General features: G+C 37.0%; 1 long non-coding RNA gene across 1 annotated transcript in view; it reads left to right on the forward strand.

Moving 5' to 3' along the window:
* LOC115428416 (uncharacterized) overlaps positions 1 to 22,101 on the forward strand; it is a 590,809-nt gene that overhangs the window by 568,136 nt on the left and 572 nt on the right. The gene's annotated exons all lie outside the window — the stretch shown is intronic.

The raw sequence follows: 22,101 nt of genomic DNA on the forward strand, positions 1-22,101 counted from the left end.
TGCGATGATTTGTTTATTTATTATCGCAAAATGACACGAGAAGTCATTCCACAAACATGGCAATGAACGTAAATATGGTTTTGACTTACAGATATATTCATTATTATTATATATTACCCCTCTATCTTGTACTAAAATAAGAAATGATTGGGTTTCCTGGTGTGTCCACACATACCATGACATGTTTCTTCTTCTTCTTTTTCACTTGTTGTAATGTATGTCAACATCCAGTTTTTTAATTCACCTGAAAAAAGGCCTTTCCATTGCAGTTTTGCATGATATACCAATTGCACTATGCCCGAAAAACCACCTCTTGCCAGTGCAAAAACTTTTAATTGAAAAATGAGACTTTAGGTGAAATTGTCGTTTTTCCATTTGGTAAAATTTTATGCGCAAGTTATATTTGCGCAATTTGAGGGCAATGGAAAAGCGACTACTGAAGATAGCGCTAACTAATGTAAGAAACAGAACCGTGTGTTACAAATAAAATTAACAGTGTATGTTAGCAGCGTTGACTATTTTGTGTGTTAGCAGTATAGCGCTGCTTAGCTTGGTGAGTTTGACCACTTTGTTTCCCAGCATCAACCTCTGGTACAAATTATGTTCTGACTTCAAAAAAATGAAGTCAACCAAAATCCCCGAGCGTTCCACAAGCTAATCATTAATGCTACCGTGGCTACGTCCACTTGTTATGTAGCGTCTGTAAACTGACACAAAGTGAGCCAGAGGTGAGAGGGGGTGACAGACAGACAGGAGCAGCTGCTTGGTGGGTTTTTCCTGTTTTGACTGATTCTGTCTGGGCACAAAAAGCTTTACACACACACACACACACACACACACACACAAAGACACTACTCAAGTGGGATACAATGGCGTCACGTGGAAAGTGCCGTGCTCTGTTTTCCCCCCTCTGCTTACTTGCATGTTTCGATATGTGGTAGGATTTGTGAAGGGAAATGACACTGCATGAATATAATATACTTTACACAGCCTGAAGTGAGAACTTAAACTTTCATTTGTGAAAATCTGAGCTGATGTCTCCAGGCAGTCTTGACAATAAGTGGTGTAACCATAGGAGGCACTCGTGGGAGGGGTGCGTTCAAACAGGACAGGAAAAAAGAAAAGGACATGTGTGAGCCTACATTTATGTGCATATGAGCATGTGTTCATTTGTCTTTGTGTGCATGCGCTGACTTTGATCACAGACAATGTGCAGAAGTACCTCATCCTAGCGTGACAATATTCAATTTGTTGTGCTGAAGTGTAATTAAAAAATGCTTGTCTTGTGCATAATGATGACGGGCCACCGCTGGTATCTACGCGGCAAGGTTCAACTCCATCTGGCCGAAGAGCTTCCTTTTAACTGATCTCCACACTCCTCTTCTCTCTAGGATCTCTCTCTCCTCCTGAATAAAAACTTGGACAATTACAATAAGCAGCAGAAGAAAAAAAAATCTCATCCAGGATCAGTATTAGAAAGATGAAATAATAATCCTGTGTTTTCCAGTCAGTAGAGAGCATCAGTACTGGTAGTGCTCCAACCCGGTGGAGGGCTGTTGTTGTTATTCTTTGATCAGACCAGCAGGAATAACAATCTATAATTCATAATGCTCAGTCTAGTCTGGGAACACTAGGCACTGCACCTTTAATTATTGATCAAACAGAACAGATTTAATATCAATCACTGAGGCATAGGCAGAAGTGAGCAAAGTAGGAGAAATGGAGGAATCTCTCGGGCTCTGCCGTCGAACCCTCTAATGAAAACAAAAAAGAAACCCAGTACTGCTAAAACTGGTGTGGAGGTGGAGGAGGTGTGCAGGAAGGAACTCAGGCTTAGTTTGGACACTGATTCAGTGAGAGTAGAACTCACAGGATACAGGAGTTTGAAGGTTTGGGATGGTCGGGTTTGATGGTTTGGGATCTGAGGTTGAACTTTTACATATATTCTACATTATTCAGTGTTTTTTTCATGAATTTTATTCAATGAAAGGTGGCAGAAGACTACCGGCTGAAAATAAACTTGCTTCTGCGGCTCATGCTGCAGCTCTTCCCACTATGATACTGGAAACACAGATACTGTTACTGCTGCTACTGTATCAGCTATGAAAAGCTTTACCCACTATCACTATAACTGCTACCTATACCAAAACAACAGATATTGTATTATTATTATTATTATTTTTTTTTTAATTTAACTTTTATTTGACCAGGTAAGTTAGTTGAGAACTGATTCTCATTTTCAATAACAACCTGGACATATGGAGACAAATAACCAATCACTCTCACATTCATACCTATGGGCAATTTAGATTAAAGGTGAGGTGCGAGATGTTTTCCTGGAGCATTTTTTACTATATTGCTTAAAATCCCCTTCACACCCTGATTACAACCAATTAATTAAATGCTCCAACACACAAATAAAAAAATGTAGTCACCTGTGGAATGGACAGGACTGAAAAAACACCATCCAATCATTTTAATCGGCCCATCGAAATGATTGAACAGTGATATGTCTGTCAAACTCAACTGACATTTGTCCCTCCCCCCTCTGCGCATACCCCTCTTCATGCATGAATCGTGCATTCTCAGAGGCTTGGAGCACTTGTACAGGAAACGAAGCCAGAGCCGGAGCTTGGCTATATTAGCTATATTAGGATGGAAAGTTCACTGGCAAACTGTTTTATCACTAACATAAATCACTAAAAAATGGAACGTTAGCCAGATAGGTATGAACTGGGGCTGTTCTGTAAGAGCGGGGGTGTTGGAGGAGACTGAATGAGGTATGCATGGATCGGGGCAGCGGGAGCTGGGCGAATTGTTGCTGTGCAGTGCTTGTGAACCCTCAAGAAAAAGCATTGGACGTGCCAGTACTCTAGAGGCGTGGCTTCGGGGGGATGTCTGAAGAAAGGGGTTTGGACTTTTGAATTGAGTATTTTCAAAATGTAGCTTGATCAAACCATTTTTCTAAGATCTCGTACCCCACCTTCAACCAATTAACCTACTAGTGCATGTCTTTGGATGGTGGGTGGTGACATCTACTATACAACTGCTTCACAACTACGTACCACTACTATGAGTTTAGCATCTATCTATTATGACAACATCTACTGTGACTATAACGACTGGATGATCTCACATTCTTATGTCACGCAAGTGTTTGATTTGCCATAAGATCTGATCTTTACTGGGATCACTATATAAATACACAACAGTAGTGATGAAACGTTCCTTCCAAGCTGAAATTCATGACCACTAGGCAATTACTATATTCAGCAGAGAGTATTTCATTAGTATAAAGGTCTTCATACACCAGGTAAACAATACACAGATGAACAGCTGTTCATAAGTTTAAAATATTTTGCATAGAAAAGGCAATGTTTTATATTTAACATATATGATATTATAAGTTTTCACAGTGTGAATAAAAGCATTAACCAGTCATCTGTGAAGTGGACACAACTGAATAACGTGACAACAATGATAATGGAGCCAGACCTGCTGATTTGTACCCACACTTAGTTCAGCATAAAAATGATAAAGATAATGAAGTGAAGGACAATGTGTGGAGCAGCATGGACAAACAACTTAGACCACTGGTTCCCAACCTTTTTTGGCCCATGACCCCATTTTAACATCACAAATTTCTGGCGACCCCAGACATTCAAAACAGAGAATTTTTTTTTTTTTTTCCCAACTTTAATTGTTTTTGATCATGTAATAGTTTGCTGTACAATGTTACAAATAAATGTTAATTTTAGATGACATTTAGTTGATATAATGTATATTATTATAGACGGAGGCAGAAAAGCCAGGTGTAGATTACTGCACAAAGTGAGAATTTTATTTTCCTTGGTCAGGATATGTACAGTCAGTCCAGCTTGTATTTACAAGGCTGACAATCAATACTGAACAAACAAGAACTCAAACTATGAATTATGAAAGAGCTGCAGCATCTGAAACTGACCACAATGAACATTTGACAGATAAACAGTATCACAGTTTTTCAGTTTCAGCTTCACAGTTTGTCATGTCTTTTATGGATTGGGATTGTCTCTGTCAAATTGCCTTATATTTTTTATTTGTAAGTTTTTATCATTATTTTCATCAATTACTAGAAATTTCAGGTGACCCCGTTTGAATTCCAGGTGACCCCACATGGGGTCCCAACCCCAAGGTTGAAAAACATTGACTTAGACTATCAGAATAATGAGGAATTTCCGTAACATGAACATCTTATGAATTATAGTTTGCACCATGTGTGATTTTTAACGCTGCGTATGACTTTCATCACCAATTTTTCATCAAAGCTGTAAAACCCGAGTCATAACCTAAGTATCACGAATCTGTTAGTCTGATTACGCACCTGAATCTCTTCCCTCACGGTGAACAACTTCCATGTGTACTTCATCACAAGGAGTCCGTTTATTTACATACCAAACCGATATGTCACTCAGGCCTTTTCGGAAATTTTGTTGCGAAGTGCATTGTGGGAATGGGAATTCCATGCAGCCACAGCAGCAACAAATACGGAAACGGTCCATTGTTTCTTGCTGCTGCGGCTGCATGGAATTCCGAAAAGGACCGAGTGACGGTTTGGTTTTGGTTTGGTATGTAAACAAGCAGAAGTGGATTCAGGTGCGTAATCACGGAAAGACTAACAGATTCATGATACTTGTGTCATGACTCGGGTTTTACAGATCTGATGAAAATTGGTGGTGAAAGTCATCCACAGCTTTAATCAGGACACTGAATGTAGACCCAGAGGAACTGAAGATGATGGATCAGACAGACTGGAAATGTAGTGCAAATTAGGCTGTTTTTACTGTTTCGAACAACCTGCTGTAAATATGTCAAACCTTTTGTTGAAAAAGTGTCAAAACTATTGAAAACTCACATCAACACCAGTGTGAATAGTTTCAGCGCAAAATGTTTATCCATAAATGTTTCACTCTTTCATATTGTTTCATCCTCACATTCCCAGTGTGTTAAGACTTTAATTCTGTTCACAATTATTGTTTAGTGTCTGCTTTGAAGTGCCCTCTTTGTCCACTTTAACCTATTGGACTTGGTTTAAACTGTTTGTTTGTTTGTTTGTTTGTTTGTTTGTTTGTTTGTTTGTTTGTTTGTTTGTTTGTTTTTTGCTGTTTTTGAAGCAATAATGATGATAATGTCATTTCTTGAGTTGCTGGTCTGGCTTCTGAACTCTGAGTCAGATTTACACACATTTAGATGAAGTGAAGGTGCAAATGCAATGGTAGAGTGTAAAAAGACTTGGGTTCATTATCAAATTCCAACAGGACAAATTAGGTCACTACTGTGGAGGTAATTAATAAAAACGCTGGAGCTGTGACAAATGTATGGCACACAGAGGAAGGAGGATGTGGATAAGGTTTACTTCAACAATGAGCAGATCTGATTCAGGTTTCTTCTAAGTATTGTCAAAATATGGCATTAATGTCCCATGTTAGAAATAGGAAACCTTGGGAAAACTTTGCTTATTTATTTACTTTATTGATAATTTCATCTTTTGGCCCCACCACTAGACACAGACTCAACTACTATCCTTGTAATACAGTCACTGCAATTACCATTACTAGATCTACTGATAATTACCACTACTTCAGTTACTGCATTGAATATTATAACAACTACTATGATCAAAAACTGTGATATTACTACTATCATTAGTACTTTCACAACTATTGCCTACCACTACTGTATCTACTTACTACTACAATAAATTCTACTTTTATCATAACTACAGCTATAATTAGTACAACCACTGCTCATCAACTATTAGTACCATCATAACTACTAATACTCCTATAACTATAATTATGATTTGTATTACTATGATTACCACAATAGCTATCACTTAAACCACTATTACCACTACCATAAGTAGTTACTACATACTAAGGGTAGGAGTAATTAAATAATAACTACACCTACTGCAACTAGTTGTAATAGTTGTAGTTACTATTACTACAATAACTATGACTTCTATTGCTACTACTTAACCCTCAAAGATCCAAACAGCTGCTGATCACCAAAAGCATCTACAGGTCTAAAATGTTCAATAACCGTTTTACCGCTGACCTTATCAATACATTTTAATAATTCAGGTAAAATTCAGTTTCTCAGCTTTTCAGCAACATCAAATGTGTCTTATTTGGACATTCTGAAGCTCCATACTGAACATGGAAACACCATCATTATCTGCAGTATTGATTCACCAATATGTGAACCCCAACCATGTGGTTGTACATGCTTATTTTCACATTCAGGTAATTATGTATTTTTCTAGAAAAAGTGACTTTTCCCTCAGTAGCCTCTGTTTTGGTATAATAAGCTTTCAATTTACCATGAACTTTTGTGATCATTTACAGCGGAAAAAGTTATTAGACCACCCTTGTTTTCTTCAGTTTCTTGTTCATTTTAATACCTGGTACAACTAAAGGTAGATTTGTTTGGACAAATATAATGATAACAAAAATAGCTCATAAGAATTTAACTTAAGAGATGATATCTATCTGTTTTCCATGTTTTCTTGATAATAACCCAAATCACTTCAGTTCTTACATCAATAGCTATGGCATTGTACTGCCAAAAACAGTGCTTTTAGGCATTCCATGTTTTCTTTTCTGTCTGTTTTAGTCACATGATACACACATGAGTTAGTACTTGTTTGCATAACCATTGTTTCTGATGACTTTTGATGGTCTAATATTTTTTTCCGCGACTGTACATAAAGGAAAATCCCTGATTTCTACTGAAAAATGCAAATTAATATTCCAATAAATGGTGATAAATCACTAAAGAAAGGTCAAATGTAGACAAAAATTCCTTTGGGATACGCCACAAAAATAGGTTCAAGGTCTTTAAGGGGTAAACACAATTACCTCATTAATTATCACTAAAACTACTATAACTACTACTATATACAGCTAGTATTACTCCTACCGTTATAATATGTAATAATATGACATATCACATACAACTACCAGAACTACTGTAGCCTGTTTATTCCCCCTATTATTTCTATCACTGTCTACTACTTCTATAAATACTATAACCACAACTGTTACTGCTGCTATAATTACTATTACAGCTAATGTAAGCACTCCTTCTACTATAAGCTCTATTTCTAATGCACTTCTGTTACTGCTACGATCACTACCATTACTACCAATATTTCCACTATCATTGCACTTATTTTTTCTGCTACTGTAATTAATACTGTAATCACACACTAACGTAAAATGCAACATGAAGTAGCCACATAGTACACACACACAGGGGTTTAATTCTAAATGAGACATCAGTATGGAGAATAGCGAGGCAAAATGGCTTAAGTCCACCGAGTGGGAGAAGTGTACAGCTGAAGTGTACTGATTACACTGGGCCTGTAAAGGGCCTTGCAGCTGCAGAAGCAATTGAGCATGCACACGCACACACTCACATACACACACACAGTGAAAAACCCCAGCTTCCTGCCTTTTACTGTCTATTGTTATATTTAGTGACACAGCTCAAACAGACCACTTTCAACACTCGGGGTGCAATTAGAAATGGAGAGACATTTTCTCACACTCGTACACACTTTGACAGACACACACAAAAACACCAGAATTCCTGCAGCGTGAAGGGCTTCTTGCCTTCCACTCAGTGCAGGAATGTAACGAAGACAGAATGAGAGAGAGAGAGAGAGAAGGAGAGAGAGACCGGGACTTTCCCCAGGATCCCAGAAAAACGACTGAGAGAGGAAGCAGACAGTGGGAGCGACGGAGGACAGGAACAAATACAGGAGGAAGGAAAATGGATGGGTTGTCTTGTGTATGAGCTCGGTTCCCTTTCCCACAGTGGAAATGACCTAGTTATTACTGCATACTGTGAGAAGGGGGCCTTACAGCATGAAACAGAAGGAGACGATAAAACCGTGAGATATGTTTAAAGTGATTGAATGACAACTTTTACCTCTACTGTGTAATGAAAAGCCTGGAAAAGTTGTCTGGAGTTGCAGAAATGTGTGCAGGCCTGTCTCACTCTCTGCCGTTTTCTTCGACCCAGTGTGTCTGTCTGTCTGTCTGTCTGTCAAGGTTAATGGTGTGTCTCCAGAGCCTGCTGCAGTTGCCACCGGTGTTCCCATTGATCCCACACACAGCCACCGACGCTGCTCCCCATATGGCACCGCTGAGTGTGTATATGTATGTGTGTGATAGGGATCAGTAATCTTGATTGTGACTCAGTTTGTGGCATGTGTGTGTGTGTGTGTGTGTGTGTGTGTGTGTGTGTGTGTGTGTGTGTATGTGTGTGTGTGTGTGTGTGGTCTTCTCGATGAACCAGCTGCTGGCATTCAGGATTGCATGTGTGTGCATGCATGTGTGTGTGTAATCATAGACGAAAACCTCTCTGACATTAGCAAACTTGCCATGTCATCTCAATCCAGGGAGGCCTCACTGTGATAAAAGAACAAGGAATCCTTTCACCACAGTGTGTGTGTGCTTTTAACCCTTTGATGTCCTCACCAAGAAAAAAGCAATGGAAATTTTCACTTTGTATTTTTATGTCCTTGGGGCAATAGTAACAACCATCAATGCTTAACAGACTCCACAGTCTGTAAGAAGATAACGTTTCATAGTCAACATATTGTCTTGTTTTAGTGTCCACAGATTATTTGCAAAAGTAAAACAAAAACATTCCATGACATGTACTTTTATAATGCTAATGATATACAGGGTGGGGAAGCAAAATTTTTCAATGAACATTTAGTTGTTTTTTTTTCTCAGCAGGCACTACATCAATTGTTTTGAAACCAAACATATATTGATGTCATAATCATACCTAACACTATTATCCATACCTTTTCAGAAACTTTTGCCCATATGAGTAATCAGGAAAGCAAACGTCAAAGGGTGTGTGATTTGCTGAATGCACTCGTCACACCAAAGGAGATTTCAAAAATAGTTGGAGTGTCCATAAAGACTGTTTATAATGGAAAGAAGAGAATGACTATGAGCAAAACTATTAGGAGAAAGTCTGGAAGATACTATTAAAGAAGAATGGGAGAAGTTGTCACCCGAATATTTGAGGAACACTTGCGCAAGTTTCAGGAAGCGTGTGAAGGCAGTTATTGAGAAAGAAGGAGGACACATAGAATAAAAACATTTTCTATTATGTAAATTTTCTTGTGGCAAATAAATTCTCATGACTTTCAATAAACTAATTGGTCATACACTGTCTTTCAATCCCTTTCAATCAAAATATTGTAAATTTTGCTTCCCCACCCTGTATAATGCTAGTAGTCCAATATATGCCCATTTGTTAAACATGGGATGTGTAGTATTATGGGTAAACCCTTTAAACTCTAAGCCTAAAATGGACTGGACTTTTTTTTCTTATTTTGACCATAAAAAGTTTAGAAAGTATGCTATGAGTGAGTCCATTCGCTCATTTTTCCACAGCCCTTTCCCCCAGATCTTTCAAAATCTAGAAATCATTTACAATTTAGTGCGTGTTATAATACTGCTAAAATGGCTTTTTCTCCAGCTTCTAGTATAGGTGTGAATGAAGTTACCATAATGACCCAATAAAGCCTATAAAGTTCAATGTCTCAGGTTTCAGAAAGAGTTAGAAGTTTTCAAATTGCCTAAACGGTTAGAGAGATACAGCCATCCAAACTGCATATGCACAGGGTGTGTCAGGGATGACACGTCAGGTTTTAAACGGTTAAAAGAAAAAAAGAAAAAGGGAAAATTATAAGAATACATCTTTCATCCATCCATATGTCTATTTTCCAAATTGCTTAGGCCCAATCCCAGTTCTCATGTTCACCCCTACCCCTTGGCCCTTGCACTTGGCACTAGGGGTAGGGGTTGAATCATTCCGCTATGAAATGAGACAACCCTTCAAGACCTGTTACATCATCAGCAGTCATCGATGGCACTATAAACAGATGCGACAACTTTGTTTGGGAAAGGATTCACTATGCCGTCAGCAGCTGTAACCGTCTCTGTTCCATGGGCTTTGGACATCTTTTTGCGGCTATCAACTGCAAACCGCAGAAATGCTCAAGAGAGAGGAGGCATTCAACTTTTTGCTACGTTTGTCATAAACAAGCGGTCTATAATACATTGAAATGGCATTAAACAGATGATCAAATGATTAAGTTATTTACGAAGGAAATGCGTACATTTGTGTGTTTCTTTCGTTACACTGCTGCACTTTTTTTGCTGTGCTCTTGCTGATGATTCGGTCAGAATTATGGGAAATTTCTCTTACCACTCTGTTTGTAGGGTGGTCCTGAAAAATCTCAGTTTTGAGGGCCAAACAGCCACCCCATTAGCCTTCCCTTCTGATTCATTAAGAATTGGGACACACCTACCCCTTCACGTGAATGTGCAGAATGGAGGGGTAGGGGTAAGGGAGAGGGGCTAAGGGGTGAAATGGGATTGGGCTTTAGTCTTTGTGAGGGTTGTTTATACACACTTGATGCACAGTTTTTTTTTCTTCAAATATATAAAGAAATAACATTAAATGTATGATATTAACAGTGAATGTCCATAATTGAATTACCCTACCTTAACTTCACTGCCTTTACAATGAAAGGCCAACCATTTATTGAGTGGGAGCATGTTTTAGACAGTAAAAAAGAACCACACATACAGTACATAATATGATTAAATTACTGACTGACAATGAATACAAATTCAAAAACATTTTACTCATGGCAAATAGTTCATTGTAATTTGTATAGCTTAATGTACATTAGCTAAGCTTCGGTACTTATTATCATACTTAAAAATATTTCAGCCTACAATAAATATAATGGAATAACATTAAATGAATCATGAAGTGTTTATAGCAGATAGTGTTAATGGCATTAGCTCCATTAGCATAGTTTCACTACTTTTACTATAAAACCAATGTCACACTTTCAATTCACCATGTATATAATAAACTAGCATTAATGTATCATCACCTGTTTTTTTTTTCACAGTCAAGTGTAATTACATTAATGTAGCTTCACTATTTTTACCTTAACAGCCAACCATTTGGTAGAACATGCTCTGAGGACAGTATTTAAGCATGTTGACTGTTGTGTATGTGGTATAATTCTGCTCCATCAGAACTAAAACTGCGTGAGAAACATATGACAGCGGCTAATGTCCTGTAAGGAGGTGAACTGAAGCAAATGACCTAAGAACCACAGTATCATGGATTTCTTTGGTATAATATGTGTAGAAACTGAGTGGCAGAAATAGTTCAACCTGCAGAGTTTAACACAGGCTTAAATACACATAGGAACTCAAAAGGGGGTCAAACAAACGACTAAAGGGTTAAATATGTGAGCATGTGAATATTTGTGAGACTGTGTGTATAGCCTTACTGTACAGTGTGTCCAGGTGTTTTTGGATGTGTGTGTGTGTTGTGTCTTGGTATGTGTGCCTCAGTGAGGGTGGTCTCCACCTGTAGATTACACTCCCCAGGCCTGTGTGCAGTAGCTGAAAGCCTTTATTTCCCTCCAGAACACAAAGTTCTTCAACTGCATAAAACACCAAACCCTGTAATGTATGTTTAAGCTAAACTGAAGCAGCTCAAATATCATCGGAAGTGTTGAAGAGAGTGAAGAAAGGAGTGAAGAGGAAAGGAAAGCCCCTCACATGGTGCATACTAGAATATCTATTTTAATCCTGTTTGACAACTTTAACTGATTATAAATCAACTGATTCATGCAGGAATGTGTGGGTAAGCTAGTGCTCTCTGGTGGTTTGTGTCTTCGGTGTTATGCAAGGATGTTTTATAAGAACTGGATACTGTGGTCCTTTCATTCCAATTAGAGCTGATCACCAGCATATACTACAAAATACTCTGTGGTTTGCCTCAGTGTAGTGCCACCCACGACACTTGCTCATTAGTGTCTTTCTCTGGCCCGACCTTGCCTGTACAATATACCTCAACATGACATTGAGGTGACATCACAGGATTTGGCTCCCTTTTTTCTTTTTTCAAACTTTTACTAGAAACTTCCTGAGTTTGGACCTTGACTTTTACTTTCTCAAGCTACTGTTTCCAGGCTCAGAAAATCAATTTCATATGGAGTGGTTGAGCTTCTCCTAAGAGGAATTTCCTGACAAGACTTACACCAAAAACTGTGAATGTAACAGAATCTATGAAAATAAGATGGGGTATATAAGTAGAGTAAAGCTCCTTCGCAACCAACTCACTGGGTATGCATTAGACCTTTGGACTTTTCAGTTTGATCAAAACCAAAACCTCCCCTCAGATCAGTCTAGTCCACAAACCTGAACCTATAAGAGGTGGTCTCCAGATTAAACTGAATGGTACTTCGGATCATTTCTAATGTCAAAACACTTTTTGGATGGTCCAAACAGATAAAGTGAGTATATTTTCCACATAATATTGTATCGTAACCTTCAATATATTGACAGACTAAGAATGGAAAAACATACCAAATCAAATCTACACGTACTTGGCTGTGATGTACCACATATTACTTTTATAAGAAAACATGAGCAGTTTACAATATTTAAACTTTTGTAAACTGTATGCAACTCATAGAAACATGAATCTAAATGCCAGGCAATGAACTCTAAATTCTAAAGCATCTGTGCAGGTTATTACCATAATTATTTCATTTGATAAAATAAAATCTGCTAAAAAAAAAAAAAAAATGACATCCAATCTCCGCAAAGGCAGCTTGGTCCCCATGTGTAACTCTAACCTTACCCACACTTGCTCTGATTGATGAAAGATTACACACATTTCTGCAAATTCTCTTGACCTTTTATCTAGTATTGCTGAAGACAAGGATATTTCAGTTAAAATTGAAAAGAAAAGTATGTTCAAAATCTGGAAACAGAGATTCTTACCTTAATCTTCCCAACTATATCTAGACACAACATGCTTTAGTATATACCATATGTATGTGTACAAATATAATTAGTTCATTCATTCATTCATTCATTCATTATCTGAACCCACTTAATCCTCACTAGGGTTGCAGGGGAGCCTATCCCAGCTACTTATGAGCGAAGGTGAGGTACACCCTGGACATGTCACCAGTTCATCGCAGGGCTGACACAGAGACAAACAACCAATCTCTGAATCTGAATCAATCACTCTCACATTCAGACCTATGGACAATTTAGATTGACCGATTAACCTATCAGTGCATGTCTTTGGATGGTGGGAATATTATTAGTTGTTTTTTTACCCAGAAAAGGAAGGCAAAAACAGCTGTTACTGAACCTGAGACTCATGTGATTCCTTATTGGCTACTGCAACACACAAGAAAATAATGCAAAAATCAGAACTCCTATTGATAAGGCTTAAACTCAGCCAGTATATACATCATTAGACAAAAGAACTTCAAGCATTCCTGAGACAGCAATAATAATAATAATAATAATAATAATAATAATAATAATAATAATAATAATGGCGACGCAATTAATACATTTGCTCATCTCTATTTTTGCATTCAACAGAAAAATCTACCTGCCAGACTGACAACAGGATACATACTCATTTGCAAATGAGTCAGTATGGAGTTTAGGATGACACAGCCTATGTATGTGATGTTTACAGAATGTGTGTAGTCATGTAAATTTTGCTGTAAAGTGGTAAAAGCAAGTGTTAAAAGGCACATGGGTCTTTAAACCCACACAACTGCAAACAGAACATATAGGTTATTTAAAGAATCAACAAAAAATATATAAAATGTGGTTAAAAAAAGGGGGGAAAAAAAGGGTGTTGGGGGTGGGGGGGCTTAATCATGCTGAGTGTGTGTGCTGGATGATGAGTACCTTTGCCTTAATCCACCTATAAGAATTACACCATAAACACATCTATTTTGGGGTGTTTAAATGGAAATTGTTACCTTCAAGTCATACAATCACTGAAACATATCAAACCAAAATGATCAGTATTGGCCTTCCAGAACCCATATCAGTCAAACCCAGTTGGCATGTGAGAGCGAAAAAGAGTGAGCCAGCAAACCACATCTTAGCGTGCCAAAAATCACATTTCCCCTCTACAGTATAGCTGGTTTACATTAACTCTCACACATGCATGGCGAAGGCCGAGTCCACCCACTTCACATTTCATTACTAAGGAAAGCTCAAACTGTTATACCAGCCTCTCCAGTACAGCTGAAATCTGTAATGTGATTCATCAAAACTGAAGATGAAAAAGAACTGTAAAAACTGGTGGTTAAGTGGTGTGGAGAAGGTAAAAGAGAAGACGGAACCACTATGAATTTATCCCCTGGGATTAGGAGCTATGGAAACCAGAGAATCTGGGGTCAAACATGGCTGCTACATACATGATCTATTGTCCAGAGCAGTACACAGGCTAATGGCATGGGAATAGCAACATATAACATGTCTATACTGGGGTTTGAAAAAGCACTGCATGTTCTTTTACTCAGTCTGGTTCATTGGGTGCACGACAGCAGAAACCATTTCTGCAGCTTCAAATGTGAAAATGTTGTCTTGAAGAAGCACACTCTAACCGAGGCTGCCCTACCATGTTATGGCCGTCTTTTACCTGTGTTTCTGTGTACATATTGAGTATAGGTAAAGAAAATAGAGCTGCACAATATATCGTTTCAGCATCGTCATTGCGATGTATGTGTACGCAATAGTCACATCGTAGGTCCTGCAATGTAGGAGGCAAATGAACTTAATGTGTTCTCATCTAATTCCAACCAAGGTTATTATTGTAAATGAAAACTAACAAAATGATGAAAACTAGAATTGTAAAAACATTTTCGTTAACTGAAATGAATAAAAACTATAATTAAAAGAAAAAATGATAACTAACTGAAACTGTATTGTGTGTTTACAAAACGTAAACGTATAAAAATTCTGGATAAAATTCCCTTCGTTTTCATCTTTGTCAATGTCGGATTGAGATAAAATCGATTTATTTCCCTGAAGCAATTTTAGCTGCTGGCACCATATGATATTTGACAGTCCATCACTTCTCGTCACTTGTGGTTTAGAGTCGTCTTCTGGTCCCCACTCTACCTGGAAACATGGAGACTAAAGTTGGGAGACAGCAGCAGAGTCCTGTCTGGGATTTATTTGAATATGACAGCGAAGAAGAGAAAAGATATAAAGAAATTAAAACTAAACTAAAACTAAGCATTTAGAAAATAACGAAAGCTAATAAAAACTAGCAAACCTGCTCTAATAACTAATTAAAACTAACTGAATTAAAGAAAAAAAAAAGTTAAAACTAAATAAAACTAAACTATAATGAAAAATCCAAAACTATTATAACCTTGATTCCAACCTGGGTACCAGACACACACTGCGCACAATGATCCACCAATCACAATCGTTCTTAATCAGTTTAACGAAGCAGACCATGCCCCTGCACACAGAGGGAGTCACTGGTAACAGCACTGGAAAACCAGCAACAAACAAGAGAAAATCACAGAAAACTTGGTGCCAAAAAGAAAAGCAATGTCAGTTATCTGGAATTATTTTGGCTACAAGAAGGATGATACTGAAACACGTGTTCTGTGTCGACAGTGCCTTTCAGCTGTTGGCACAACGAGAGGAAACACAACTAATTTGTTTGACCATTTATGTCGGCACAGCTATTATATCCTCCTGAGTATTTTTTCATATTGCAATATGTATATCGCAGGGTTAAAAAAAATCGCAATGTCATTTTTTTCCAATATTGTGCAGCCCTAGAAGAAAACATCTTAAATTGGGCCAAAAAGAAGTAGAAAATGTGGTTTCAGCACATTTCCATCACCTCATTTGGGCCACCTTCTGTTGCACCACCTTCAGAAGGTGGTGCTATAGCCTATGTTACACATGACTGAGTTAAACACAGTAGAAGAAGTCAGAGTTTAGGGTTGGGTTTGAATGTTTCTTCATCCACAGGACCAAAGAGTAATGTCCTCTACTCCACAGATACATGTACCTGTTGCCATTATGTTACTACTTTTTTACATTTCATGGGAAGTGTTTTTTTTTTTCAGATTTTTCTATTTCTATCAACCTTTTCTAATTCATTGCCACAAAATATGCATAAAAGTCTGTAGACTGAGGCATGGCTAATACACATTAGGAGCAATGAGTGGCCATTGGCAGGAGAATTTACCTATGTGTACCTGTTTTTAATGGTGGAGGAAATCCTCACGGGAGCACAACCTTTAACATTTCAGAATATAAGTACTGGGAGTGCGATGTTTGTTGACATTAGCTAGGTCCTTCTTAAGGTAACAGCTGTCTCGGTTGCCTACATATGTGATAATAGCCTGTACACTGATTTCTTGGTGATGTAAAACACATTTCCAGGTTCAAGGGGTCAACAATGGCACTGCTTATGATCTTGTTTACTATAACTTATTTTTTTAGTGAAGCTTCAATTAGGGTTCAGAAGAAGCAACAAAAACAATAAGTGTCATTTTTAATGTTCCGTGTTTTACCTGCAGTAGATCATGGATTTGGACACAGCAAAATTACTTACATTAATTACTTACATACTTACACAATATAATCATGACAATAATCTGAATATAGGGTACAATTATACTGACACTTTTAAGCAGGGGTGTCAAACTCATTTTAGTTCAGGGGCCACATTCAGCTAAATTTGATCTGTAGTGGGCCGAACCAGTAAAATAATAACATAATAATAACTAAATAATGTCAACTCCAAACTTTTCTCTATGTTTTAGACCAAAAAAGTACATTTACATTATGAAACGGTTTACATCTACAAACTATCCTTTCAAAAGATGTGAATAAATTGAACAAACTGAAAAAATAAGGGTAATTTTAACAATATTCTGCCTCAGTTTATCATTTACACATAGCTTACAGATCGCAGTGGATCTACAAATACACAAAACATTTAATAACAGGCAGAATATTGTTAAAATTGCACTTACTTCTCCTAAGACATTTCAGGTTGTTCATATTTGTTCAGGTTATTCACACTTTTTGTAAAATTATACTTTGTTTTAGTGTAAATCCTTGAAAATATTTACATTTACAAAGAGAAAAATTTGGAGTTGACATTATTTATATGTTATTATGATAGTATTTTACTGATCCTGCTCACTTGAGATTGATGGGTCTGAATGTGGAACCTGAACTAAAAGGATTGTTAATATTTTAGTGTAATTTTTGCATTTCACAACTTCATCTCAAGGGCCGGACTGTACCCTTTGGCGGGCCAGATTTGGACCCCGGGCCACGTGTTTGACACTCTGTGCTTTTAAGGGTCTTACATGTGGTTTAAGCTCCTTACATCTGTACATCCCTTCACTTTATGCTTAGCTGTGCCTGTCCCCTAAATGAGGCTATGTTGATATAAAACATTGAATTGCACAGCACAGATCAATGTCAACCACAAATGTGTAATGTGTACAAACGACAAATAAAATATGAAGCGTGAAAATGTGAAAAACCTCATAAAAGACATAAGTATATCGTATTTGTTGGCACCAAACTTTTTTTTTTCCCATTCTAACTTTACTTCCAACTTCATCCACTTTCTCTGCTTTTTATCATCACATTTTTAGTAGTAGAATGGACTCAAGGACAGAACTGAAACATACTGAAGACAGAAAAAGTAGTATCATGCTTTAGCTCTGAAAACACCAGTTCCCAGATCAATACAGATTCCAACACAAACTTCATCTAAACACATGAATCTTACACATTAAACCTTTAATAAATAAAGTGTCCATGTACTTTTGGCCATATTCTTTCATGTTCTGTCCTCTGTCTCTCTCTCTCTTTAGTGCATTTAATCATATAATATACTGTTTTGACTTTTAATCAGGAACACTTTTGCCAAAGCAGTGAGCTAAATGTAATACTTCAGAACTACCACGCACCAGTTCATACTGTACTGCTATATTTCAGACTGTGTTAAGATGATAGTCTCTCCTACTCTCTCACTCTCTTCCACTCGGCCCATATGGATCAGTTTAAACACACCCCGGTTTGGCCCACTTTCAGAATGTCACAGGACATTTATCTTTATTCCCCTCTTCCTCTCCATACCTTGCAGAGAAATGGCTTTTACAGATGTGCTCCCTCTGTACACTCATCTAACTCTCTCTCTCTCCTGCGCTTTGCTTACATGGTTTTCTGCCTTATGCTTCATTCTGTGACTGCTTATACAGCCTTCCATCTGGACCGTATATCTTTTCACCCGATGTATAGAAACATAGGAAGATTTGACTTTCCATCTTTTCTTTCATCTTCCTGTCTTCTCTTCCCCTCTTAATCATAAAAGGGGGAGAGTAAAGAACCAACACCTAAATCATCCATTTTTGTACATAGATTAACATCCTCACCAGTAGTATAGTAGTAGTAGTAGTATAGTACATAAATAGAACAATGTTACGTTTTAATGTATGCCAAATGGTAACCTTTAAAATAGGGGTGTGCGATATGACGATATTAGATCGTGAAAGGTTAGAACGTATCGACGATCTGACAAAGCAGGAAGATCATGGAATCGGGGAAGGGGGGGGGTTATACGGGGGATGCGTTCCATGGCATACATACGACCATACAAAGTGAAAATGAAACTTAATACTTAAGTCTCGTGCTGTTGTGCAGCTCATTTTCTGTTTCCCTACCTTCAGAAACTTTAATTTGAGGGGGCAGGACATTTGCATAAGGGAGCACTGCCCCCTCTTTTTTCTGTTTTTTTATTTTTTCATTTATTTTTTTATTTTTATTTTTTTAACTTTTCATGTTTATTGAAAGCTACCTCAAAAACCAAGTGCAGTTTAGTTTTTATGTTCAAAAGTGCTCTTAATCAGAGTATTGTTTATTTTAGTATGTTTATGTTCTTGGCACATGCTGGCAAAATTGCACAAACTATTTAAATTACAAATTTTCTGGAAGGTTCTTTGGGCTAAATTGTCTGTTTTGTTTTTTTTTTCTCTTAGGGCTAGGTTTTACATAGGGAAATTGTTTGGTTGCATTGTTCAGAAACTTGCAAATTAGTTTTAATGATCAATATAAAGAATCGTGATAAAATCGAGATTGTGATTTGATTTGCTAAAAATGGTGATATATTTTGGCTATATTGCCTACCTCTACTTTAAAACAATACTGGAATATATTATTAATACTTAGGGGTGTGCATTGGCAAAATCTGGTGAATTTTTTATTTGTTTCTGGTTTTTAAATAATCATTTCCTGGAAGAATTGAATTACACCAGAATATGCACAGACACTAAACACATTTTTATTTTATCCCAACAGGATCTAGTGCTATATCACAAAATATTCCTGTGTTCAAACTTAAATGATGTTTTACAGACATTACAGTTTAAGATCCTGTTCAAATGTTCATATTCTATTAGTTCAGAACTAACATCAGAACATTATTTTTGTGCAATCCCAACAAAGGAACTAACATTATTTAATAAAAGAGTGTTAAGTAAGAATAAATAAAATATAAACAAAAAAGAAAAACAAAAATGGACCTCCACAATATCTGCATTTGAATAAATACCCAAAAATATCGATACAGTACTGTTTAATATCGATACAGTATTGTGAAATGAAGTATTGTGATATATTTCAGAACCAATCTTTTCTTATACCCCTATTAATAATGTATAATATTACAAGTGGTGAAACGCTCACTTTGTAAAATGTATGTTTGTAAATGGAGTCTGTATTATCACTAGGAACTGTCTCAGTAGCCTGTAAACTGAGTTCTATATAGAAAACATGTTTTTGTTTTTAAACTCGCTCTTCAATGCTTTTCCTCTGTTCTTATAATATGGCAAAAACTGTACAAGAACCCTTCAATTTTTATTAAGATTATTACATGCTTGCTGTATTTGATAACTTCCCCACCAGTAAAGCAGGTGGCAGTACACAGAACATTATTTTAACACACAAAGAAGAAGAGAATAAGTACAAATCAAACATCAAGGACCTTGACTCCAAAATGTTGGCAATGCACATGTATGCTTGTTTTGTTTTTTGTTTTTTTTTAGTTTAGTTTAGTTTATTTTGAATATGCAACAAGACAAAGTAATCTTACTTAGTCCTTAGAAATAACACAGGTATTAAGAAGTCATGGAAAAAAACAAAAAAACAAAAACGTATACATATACATGACTTCATTTGCATATTTTAAAAGGAGTGGGAGGAAGTATAACTTATTTAATCCCACCCCTTCTCAACACAACAGTCTATCCTTTATCTTCCTATCAGCATAATTTATGAAAAATCAAGTCCCTTAGATCTTTTGTAAGTAATTCACCTCACTTATCATCCTCGCATACACATACATACACACCCATATTGATATCAGAGAAGTAAATAAATAAATAAGTACATACATACATAAATCTTTGAAGGCAACACAAATGAATACACAATAAAGTAAACAATAAGACAACGTAAACAACAACAGCAATCAAACAAAACATATCAATCAACAAACACACAAAAAACAAGGAACAAACAAAATCAGACAAGACAGAATATGAATGTAACAAAAGTATTAGGATCCTTTATCTTTGTACTGGGACCAGACCATCTGTTTATAAACCAGTTTAAATCGGTGGATATTTTGCCATTGCTTGTGTTGGACATCCAGACTGTTCCAAACTTTCACTCCACATATAGACATACAAAAACATTTATGAGTGGTTCAAAATTTTGGTAATGTAAAGTCTCCAAAACCTCTCAGATTATGAGTACTGTCCTGAATGTTACAGTTGTAATACCACTAATGACCACTGGGGTTGGCTCCAGAACACCCAGGCTCCCATAGATTTACATTGAAATTCTCTCTAAAAATAACTAGTCAGTTTTTCCTGCACTCATTACAGTGTCTTTAGTTTTATTTGGACCCTTTCTGGCGGTCCATCATTACATTTTCCCTTGCTTAATAAGATCCCTGGTCGAATAGAAGCTTTGGTGTCTGTCAAATCAGGCTTTTATTGACAGCTCTGTATGGCAGCTCGCTCACCTTACGAGTCAGATTTTCAGGGTTTCTTTAATAAAACACATTTTCTCCTGACAGACAGCTCCACTGTGGTTGTGGCTAATAAGATATAATATCAACATGTCACACATAATGCTTGATGAAATTTAGTCTGCTAGCTAGCATTTAGCATTAGCTCACCCATGACCTGTTATGGATGATTCTGACCCGTTGTGGTCCTGCAACCCCACCCCCTTTTTTCCAAATATGGTCACTTCCTGCTCCAAAAAAATAAAAACAATATAGTGGCAACCTTCAGAGCAGCAGTTCAGAAACCAGGGTGATGTCATGATTCCTCTGTCCACTAATTATATACAGTCTATGGAGAGAATAATAGCAGAATAAAGAGCAGTATGAACATAAGCATGAAACAGAGTATCTGTCGAAAAGGATTCAAGTTTACACAGATGTCCTAATGAGGAACAATGCCAGTTTTGTGGCAAAAACTGCAAGAAATTTCCACTATTCCTAAATTCCAGTGTTGATAGATATGTTTTACAAAACTATCTATCAGCTTAGGAATAGAGTCAGCTAATATCAACAAATGACCAGCTCCCAGAACAACACAAGACACTGCCTGTGTCCACAGCAGCTGTTTCTACACTGGCAGAGTCCATTTTCCATTCAAGTCCAATTAAGTTCAGTGCAGATGGTGCTCAGTGTCCTTAGTGCAAAAAAAAACCTCAGTACAGTGTTTCTATGCTCTCATAGCACACTGAAGCAAAAATTGTTCAACTTGTGAAAAATAACCATGCCTGGCAATGTCACTTCTCTCATAACCAATCAATTTCAAGAAGGGGGCGGGACTTTCAACACAGTCAACAATGACAGTAAAGAAGCTCACTGACAACTGAGTTTATGATCTAGTATGATGACAAATACTTAAAATCAAAAGCACAGAGATATGGCTACATGTGTCAAATGTCTTGAAAGTTATTGCAGTAGATTGTAACATATTGTAATTAGGGGTGTAAGAAAATATCGGTTCTGCAATATATTGCGATATTTCAATTCACAATACTGTATCGATATTTAAAAGTACTGTATCGATATTTTTAGGTATTTTTTCAAATACAG

The sequence above is a fragment of the Sphaeramia orbicularis genome, chromosome 11 (assembly GCF_902148855.1).
Source record: "Sphaeramia orbicularis chromosome 11, fSphaOr1.1, whole genome shotgun sequence".
NCBI classification, from domain to species: domain Eukaryota; kingdom Metazoa; phylum Chordata; class Actinopteri; order Kurtiformes; family Apogonidae; genus Sphaeramia; species Sphaeramia orbicularis.